A 9,919-nucleotide genomic window follows, 5' to 3' on the forward strand; every position below is an offset into this window, starting at 1 on the left:
TGATGATATTTTTGTTCTATGGAGGGGTGATGCAAAACAGCTCCAGGCTTTCCGTGCTTAACTCTTGTTCTGAGCACCTGAAATTTACTATGCAATCTGACACACGTCAAATCAGTTTCCTTGATCTTTTGATTTTGTGTGAGGATAATGTTCTATACACTGATCTTTACAGGAAACCTACTGATCGTAACAGTTTGTTGAGGGCTGCTAGTTGTCACCCGCTTCCCTTGAAAAACAGTTTGTCCTATGACCAATTCTGTCAAATCAAAAGAATTTGCTAAAAACAATCAGACTTCGACAGAAATATGGCTGAGACGCAAAGAAAATTAAAGTAGAGGGGATACAATTTTTTTATTTTAACTAGGCAGGTCAACTAAGAACAAATACTTATTTACAATGACAGCCTACCCCGACCAGTTGTGCACCACCCTATTGGACTCCCAGCCACAGCCAGATGTGATGCAGCCTGGATTTGAACCAGGGACTGCAGTGACACCACTTGCACTGACATGCAGTGCCTTAGACTGCTGCACCACTCGGGAGCCCTAATAATTAATGCTGCCATTAAGAATATCCAAAACAAATCGAGACATGATCTCTTTCAAGGACAGTCACGCAAAAAGAATCATTCTTGCGTTCTACCTGCTGTTCAAAGTGCTCTGAACAAACTAAGGGAATAGTTCAAACATTGGCACATTCAACGATCCGATGACAGTATCGGTAACAACGTCTATTTGCACCTCTACCGGATGGAAACTACAAGGGTAATACCATTACCATGTATCTTGGGATGGTAAATCAGAATTTCCCAATTGATCTCTGAGATTTCTACCCCGTGAGAATACGACCGTGGGAGGGTCCGAAAACACATTACCGATACTGTCATCTGATCTTTGAATGCTCAATACAATGGAACTTACAAATGTAGATCCTTCAAATACACCTAAACAGGGAAACAGATCCCAATCAAAGGTGCTATGACGTGCTCCACTAATGCAGTTCATTATCCTATATCTCATCCATGTGGTAAAAATAATGTGGGTAAAATGAAGCATGAATTAAAAGTACGAATCTTGGAGCATCGTAGCACCATTAGGTCCAAAAACTCGACGTACCCAGTTGCGGCCCACTTTATGGAAGCAAACCACTCGATTTCAACCTCCCTAGGAGAGGGGGTGACCTCGACAATTTATTGTTAAAACAAGATCTTTAATTTAAAGACCCTTGCTCCCTTCGGTCTCAACGTAGACTTTGATCTGAAGCCATTCTTGTGATTACTTTGATTTTGCTAAACAGGTGTTCTACTCTGCTAGCCAGCACCTCTCCTAAACAGGTGTTCTACTCCACTAGCCAGCACCTCGCCTAAACAGGTGTTCTATTCCGCTAGCCAGCACCTCTCCTAAACAGGTGTTCTACTCTGGTAACCAGCACCTCTCCTAAACAGGTGTTCTGTTCCGCCAGCCAGCACCTCTCCTAAACAGGTGTTCTATTCTGGTAGCCAGCACCTCTCCTAAACAGGTGTGTTACTCTGATAGCCAGCACCTCTCCTAAACAGGTGTGCTACTCTGGTAGCCAGCACCTCTCCTAAACATGTGTTCTACTCCGCTAGCCAGCACCTCTCCTAAACAGGTGTGTTACTCTGGTAGTCCGCACCTCTCCTAAATAGGTGTTCTACTCTGTTAGTCAGCACCTCTCCTAAACAGGTGTTCTACTCTGGTAGCCAGCACCTCTCCTAAACAGGTGTTCTACTCCGCTAGCCAGCACCTCTCCTAAACAGGTGTTCTACTCTGGTAGCCAGCACCTCTCCTAAACAGGTGTTCTACTCCGCTAGCCAGCACCTCTCCTAAACAGGTGTTCTACTCTGGTAGCCAGCACCTCGCCTAAACAGCTGTGCATTTCTTTTCCCTCCAGAAGCATTGGAGTCAACATCGGCCAGCATCCCTGTGGAGTGCTTTCGACACCTTGTAGAGTTCACGCCCGAAAATTAAGGCTGTTCTTGGGGCAAAAGAGGGGAGGGGGGTTGCAACTCAATATTAAGAAGGTGTTCTTAATGTTTTGTACACTCAGTGTATGTTCTGTGTTCTAGACTCACATTTATGTGATACATTTGGGTCACAGCTTCACAATTTTACATTTTTCTGAGATCTCTGCCAACCAAGGAGGAAACAGCAACCCTTGGGTTTACTGCACATAAAACTACACACGCACAAGGGAAGTCCTCATAAGCACAAATACTGTCACTGGCAGTTATCAAAATACATCAGACTTTAGGACATCACCCAACACAACAATCCTTTTACCATAATGTCGGAAGCATCATCAGACCTTGATAGTAGCCTAGTTTCATTTCTTTCTTTCAATGCTCTGGAAACCAAGCAGAAAATGCTGTGCTCTAAAGATGACATTGTAGCCACACAAATACATCAGAAGATAATTGTCGTTTTGATCAGAAATACTGTGCTTACAACCTTTATCTCCTAAATGGTGCCGCTGGTGTATTTTGTTTGAATTGTGGAATATATTGTGCAGTAGGCTATAAAGTTTCCTGTTTCCTGTTTCCTGTCATGTCAACCATCCATCCAAATCAAATAATTCCAATTGTCCGCCCTTTGTCTTTATAAACTTTCCCACATGTAGCCTATTCCATGATAAGGAGGTCAATTCGATGAGCAACACTGCAGCTGTTGCCAGTGATCAACATTATTCAATCATTCTATATATAATCAATAACGACTTTCAAGGAGACGACTGTCCCGAACACAGAGGCATCACTGCGGTGACGGTCTGCGCCAACTTTCTGGCTGCGCCAACTTTCTTTCTGAAGTTGGACGGCCTCCCAGGTTTCCTCCGCGCAACGGAACCAATTGTCCACCCCAGCAGCCTTGGTCCGACTCTGATGCCATGGAGACAGAACTGGCTGATACCCTAATACACATTGAAAGGGAGAAAGGTTAGTAGAGGAGTGGCTTAGTGAGTTCTGGGCCATCTCTGCCCAGGGCACAAATTTCCTACTCCTCTGGCCGGTCCTGGCAATAAGACCGCAGAAACCCACATCCTGGTTAACTCTCCACCTGCCCATTACTCTTGGGGTGAAAACCTGAGGTAAGGCTGACGAGACCCCCACCTCCATGCACACCTTCCAGACCCTTGACATGAACTGGGGACCCTGATCAGACACTATATCCTCAGGCACCCCATAGTGCCGGAAGATGTATGTAAACAGAGCCTCCGCAGTTTATAAGGCCGTAGGGAGACCGGGCAAAGGGAGGAGACGACAGGACTTAGAAAAACTATCCACAACGACCAGGATCGTGGTGTTACCTTTTGAAGGTGGAAGATCAGTGAAGAAATCTACCAACAGGACAGGTGTCTAGGAGCCTTGCTCTGGGCACACACTGAGCAGGAGGAAACATAAATCCTCATGTCCTTAGCTAAAGTGGGCCACCAGTACCCCCCATCAAGACAGCGCACTGTCCAACCTATCCCAGGATGACCAGAGGAGGGTGACCTGTGGACCCAATAGATCAGTCGGTCGCGAACAGCAGATGAAACGTACAGACGCCCAGCTGGACACTGAGGGGGAGAGGGCTCTGCACGTGACGCCCGCTCAATGTCCGCGTCCAGCTCCAACACTACCGGCGCCACCAAACAAGAGGCTGGGAGTATGGGAGTGGGATCCATGGACCGCTCCTCTGTGTCATACAGCCGGGACAGTGCGTCTGCCTTCACATTCTGGGAGCCTGATCTGTAAGAGAGGGTAAACACAAAACGGGTGAAAAACATGGCCCACCTTGCCTGGCGAGGATTCAGTATCCTCGCCTCCCGGATGTACTCCAGATTATGATGGTCAGTCCAGATGAGAAAAGGGTGTTTAGCCCAGCCAACATCCGATGCCCCAGGAAGGAGACGGACTGTTGGAAGAACAAGCATGTCTCAGCCTTGACGTACAGGTCATGCTCCAACAGGCGACCAAGCACTTTGCGCACCAGGGACACATGCTCGGCGCGTGTATTGGAGTATATCAGAATGTCGTGGATATACACCACTACACCCTGCCCGTGCATGTCTCTGAAAATCTCGTCCACAAATGATTGGAAGACTGATGGAGCAGTCATCAACCCATACTGCATGACTAGGTACTCATAATGCCCTGAGGTGGTACTAAATGCTGTCTACCACTCGTCTCCCTTAATACGCACCGGATTGTACGCACTCCTGAGATCCAGTTTAGTGAAGAAGCGCGCCCCCCGTGCATTGACTCAATCGCCATAGCGATAAGAGGTAGCGGGTAACGATACCTCACTGTGATTTTATTGAGACCTCGATAATCAATGCACGGGAGCAAACCTCCATCCTTCTTCACAAAAAAGAAACTCGAGGAGACGGGAGAAATGGAGGGCTGAATGTACCCTGACGTAGGGATTCAGAGACATATGTCTCCATAGCCACCGTCTCCGTTTGCGACAGGGGATACACGTGACTCCTGGGAAGTGCAACATCTACCAGGAGATCTATCGCACAATCCCCCCGTTGATGGGGTGGTAATTGAGTCACATTTTTATAGAAGGCGAGAGCCAAATCGGCATATTCTGGGGGATGTGGACGGTGGAAACCTGGTCTGGACTTGCCACCGTAGTAGCACCAAATGAAAACCCTAAACACCTACCTGAACACTCTCGCGACCACCCCGTTAGATCCCTCTGTGGCCACCAAACAGTAGGGTAATGCTACCCTGGTAACAAGCTAACCAGGGTAGGCCCAGCACCACAGAATACGCAAGAGAATCAATAAGAAAAAGACTCATCTTTTCCCTGTGTTACCATACTCAAAGGAGCGGTGACCTCCCTGATAAACCCTGACCCTAATGGTCGACTATCTAAGGCATGAACGGGGAAAGGCATATTTACAGGAACAATGGGAATCCCTAAACTATGAGCTAATCGTTTATTAATGAAATTCCCAGCCGCGCCTGAATCTACTAACGCCTTATGCTGAGAACGCGGGGAAAATTCAGGAAAGGTAACAGAGAAACATATGTGCAACAGAGGGCTCTGGATGAGAATGGTGCCTACTCACCTGGTGTGCCGCCAGAGTGCCCTACCTGTCGCCTCGATACCCAGAGGAACCAACCCGGCACCGACCAACAGTGTGGCCTCTGTGGCCACATATGGTGCACGAGCGGGAACCCCCCCCGTTCTCCCTGTGCACCGCACCTCCCAGCTCCATAGGTATCGGAGAGGGTGTGCGGGAGGATGGAACAACCAGACCCTGATCTGAACGTCCGCGAGTAGCCAGCAGGTTGTCCAGCCGGATGGACAGGTCCACCAGCTGGTCGAACGTGAGAGTGGTGTCTCTGCAAGCCAGCAGAGGCTGACGGACATCCTCACGTAGACTACAGTAGTAATGGTCGATTAAGGGTTGCTCCATCCAGCTCCGGCAGCCACGGTCCTAAACTCCAGGGCAAACTACTGGGCGCTCCTCTTCTCCTGCCTCATGAGGTAGAGGCGCTCACCCACCGCTCTGCCATCAGATGGGTGGTCGAATACTGTCCGGAAACAGTGGGTGAACTCCTCAAAATCATCCAACGCTGCATCTCCCCCTCCACACACAGCGCTGGCCCACTCCAGGGCTTTCCCGGTGAGGCATGAAATGAGGGCGAAACTCCTCTCACGGTCCGATGAGCTGGGTGGACCATGGCCAGGTACAGGCTTAGTTTAAGAAGGAAACCCTGGCAGCCAGCAGCATCTCCGTCGTATCCCTGTGGCATGGATAGCTGGATCCTGTTAGGTTCAGGTGGGAAAGGGGCGTTCAGGGGAGACCCCGGTTGTGCTGGTGGAGGCGCTGGGAAAACTCCCTGTGTCTCCCAGCGGTCCATATTCTGGACAACGCGACCCATGGCGACGCTCAGTTTGGAAATCATCGCCGTATGTTCCATGACGCGCTCCTCCACTTCCATGGTCGGGGTACCTTCTCCTGCTGACTTCATTGGTGGTCAGAGATTCTGTCACAAATGTGTGTATAGGTGGCAGGATAGTCATGCGCAGGAGAATAAACTTGGTAAATGGAGTAATTTAATAAAACAAAACATAACTCCAAAACCATAAAATCAAATTAAACAAATTGGGTATGAGGACCTGTCGTGCACCAAATACAAACAACACGAAACTGAAACGAGAAACAATCTCTGACAAAGACATGATGGGAAACAGATGGTTAAATACACAACATGTAATGAATGGGATTGAAACCAGGTGTGTAGGAAGACAAGACAAAACCAATTGAAAATGAAAAATGGATCAATGATGGCTAGAAGACCGGTGACGTCTTGACAATCGTCGTGACAATAACTCTAAATTACGCATATAGGAATACCTGTTTCATTGTTAACCGCTCAACACAGAATAGCTGGATGTATTTGTTATTTTATTCAGCTATGTACAATTTTATTCTTCATACTATAAAATGATTTTCAAAGATTATGCCACGGAAATCTAAACAAATAGCAAGTACAACTCAAGACTACACTTTTTTTTCATATCATGGTTCTTTAGACTTGTCTAAAATAAATAATGGATGTATTGTGATGGTGTAGGCTTTGGATTTATTAGACTTTTAAAAATGTAGAGGTTCCAAATGTGTGTAGGAAGACGCATAGCCTACAAGTCATCAGTGGCTTGTAGGCTATGCATGGAAGCCAGGAGATGCTAAATGTGTTTATGTAATTTAACGGTCAATTACCATGAAACCGGCAGTTATTTTCTTGACAATCACCTGCTGACAAAATGCCATACCAGCCACACTCTATCACATTCTCTTGCTCGCTTGAGAAAGGCAATTTGGCCCTGTCATGCAAACTAAATCTCTTGCGTCATTTGTAAATTATTGTCATTTGTGAATAACCTTGTGAAGTACAGTGCTATCTGAAAGTATTTGTAGCCCTTAACAAATTCCACATTTTGTTGTGCTACAGCCTGAATTCAAAATGTATTAAATATATGTTTTTAAATCATAACCATCTACACACAAAACCCCATGACGAAGTGAAAACATCTTTTTAGAAATTGAAACAAATGAAATACAGAAATATCTCATTTACATACAGTATCAGACATTTTTCACACGCCTTTTAATTATTCCACATTTTGTTGAGTTTAGAGCCTGAATAAATAAAAAAAATTCAATTTAGATGCTGTGTCACTGGCCGACACACAATACTCCATAATGTCAAAGTGGAATTGTGTTTTGAGACATGTTTCTTTTATTAATAAAAAATGAAAAGATGAAATGTCTTGAGTCAATAAGTTTTCAACCCCTTTGTTATGGCAAGCCTAAACAAGTTCAAGAGTAAACATCTGCTTAACAAGTAATAATAATAAATTGCATGGACTGTATTTAATTTTCAATACATAAAAAAAAGCTTTAGGATAGAGGAAACAATAAATGCAGGTGTTTGTACGTGTCACGACTTCCGCCGAAGTCGGTCTCTCTCCTTGTTCGGGCGACGTTCCACGGTCGACGTCACCGGTCTTCTAGCCATCGCCGCTCCACCTTTCATTTTCCATTTGTTTTGTCTTGTTTTCCTGCACACCTGGTTTACATCTCATAATTACTATGTGTATTTAGCCCTCTGTTCACTCCATGTCTGTGTGGGGGTATTGTTTATTGTCAAGATTGGCACGCTTCCAGCTCGTTTACGCCGGGTTTGGTTTTGTACCCGTGCTTTGTAGCAGCCAGTACTTTGTACTTGGTTGTTGTACTTTGTGCTGCCTCACTTGTTCTGTGGACATTTGTTTTTGTGACGCGGTTGCATCTGTTCTAGTAATTCCCTCAGTAAAGTGCTTTGCTTCCATGCACCAGCTACACCCACCGTTTGACAGTACACATTAATACACACACACGCTCTCATTCAAATAAACACATACAAGAACACACACACATACACATAATAGTGGCAGACATGCACACAAACATATACAGTTGGCATTGCTGTTATGATTTTAGTTGTCCTTGATGTCCTTTGTTTGAAATGTATTATATATATTCTTTGCATTGTCGTTGTTTTCTTCTGTCCTTTCCTTTTTAGTTCATTGTCTTAGTTGTTGGTGCATTGTGGGGGATCTTGGAGGGTTCATGTTCATGTTTTTTGGCCTGGTGACCCTGGATGCTTCTGTGTGTCGCTCTGAATGGGAATCTGTTGGATGACTGGTATGATGTAGTTGTTGAGCGGCTTCACTGCAAGTATATAGTATATTTGGAATATTCAATAAATACATTTAAAAAAATAAAATGTAAACAAGACAAAAGGAGATGATTGTGGACTACAAGGAATAGGAGGACCGAGCACGCCCCCATTCTCATCGACAGGGCTGCAGTGGAGAACGTTGAGAGCTTCACGTTCCTTGGTGTCCACATCACACAAAAAACTATCATGGTCCATGCAGACCAAGACAGTTGTGAAGAGGGCACGACAAAACCTTATCCCCCTCAGGAGACTGAAAAGATTTGGTATGGGTCCTCAGATCCTCAAAAGGCTCTAACAGCTGCACAATTGAGAGCCTGGTTGCATCACTGCCTGGTGTGCCTGGTATGGCAACTGCTCTGCCTCCGACCACAGAGGATAGTGCGTATGGCCCAGTACATCACTGGGGCCAAGCTTCCTGCCATCCAGGACCTCTATACCAGGCAGTGTCAGAGGAAGGCCCTAAAAATTGTAAAAGACTCCAGCCACGCTAGTCATAGGCTTTTCTTTCTGCTACGGCAAATGGTACCGGAGCGCCAAGTCTAGGTCCAAAAGTCTTCTTAATTTTTAAAAATTAAAAGCTTCTACCCCAAAGCCATAAGGCTCCTGTACAACTAATCAAAGGGCTACCCAGACCGCTCTTTTACGCTGCTGCTACTCTCTGTTTATTATCTATGCTAACTCTACCTACATGCACATATTACCTCAATTACCTCGACCGCACATTGACTCTGTACCGGTACCCCCTGTATATAGCCTCGCGAATGTTTAATTATTTGTTACTTTTATTTTCAATTATTTACTCATGTATTTTTTTACTTACCTAACACTTATTTTTCTTAAATCTTCTAAAAGCATAGTTGGTTAAAGTCTTGTAAGTAATCATTTCACTACACCTGTTGTATTCAGCGTAGGTGATTTGTTTTAACAACATTTCAAAGGAAAGATACTTCTGGCAGGGAAAAAAAATCATTTGAATAGATGTTGGTTTTGACATGTATCTGTCATAACCAGCCATAAAATAATGCAATATGTGTCACAACAAGTGTAAATATGTGGGTCATGACAGTGTTATGACAGATTATGACAAGTTATGTCTGCAGTTATGACATATGACATTGTTAAGGGTGTCAAGTAAAGTTTTACTAAAACTGTATTTAATACATTTTGAATTCAGGCTGTAACACAACAAAATGTGGAATAAGTCAAGGAGTATGAATACTTTCTGAAGGCACTCTAGCTCTACCTCGCCCTCCCTGAGTGAGAGGTGCACACTGAGTCAGACTTGTTAAAGTACCTAAACCTTTTTCCTAAATTTGCCGTTGTTCCACTTTAAGGAGACCAGAGTATTTTCCAGGTATCATAGGCATCTTAGTGCACTTTCCCACAACCACCCATTTAAATGTCTTTACAATGCAGAGGGCTAAACAGAAAACAATTGAGATAAAGCAAATCTTCAATCTCTCACATGACCTCTACATTAGGTTCCCTCCTATGCTGCTGTCACCAATCAAGCCCATTCACATGATTTATGAGATGAGGAAATAGGAGGCAAAGAAGGAAGGACGATGTTGAAGAGAATTGGAACGTAGCCAGAGCTAAACTGGTTCTGTGCTGCCACTTTGATACTTTGTCCAGGGACATAAAATAAACAAGCCCAATCTCTCTACTTGAGGTAAT

Source organism: Oncorhynchus keta, chromosome 33 (genome assembly GCF_023373465.1).
Source record: "Oncorhynchus keta strain PuntledgeMale-10-30-2019 chromosome 33, Oket_V2, whole genome shotgun sequence".
Classification (NCBI taxonomy): Eukaryota; Metazoa; Chordata; class Actinopteri; order Salmoniformes; family Salmonidae; genus Oncorhynchus; species Oncorhynchus keta.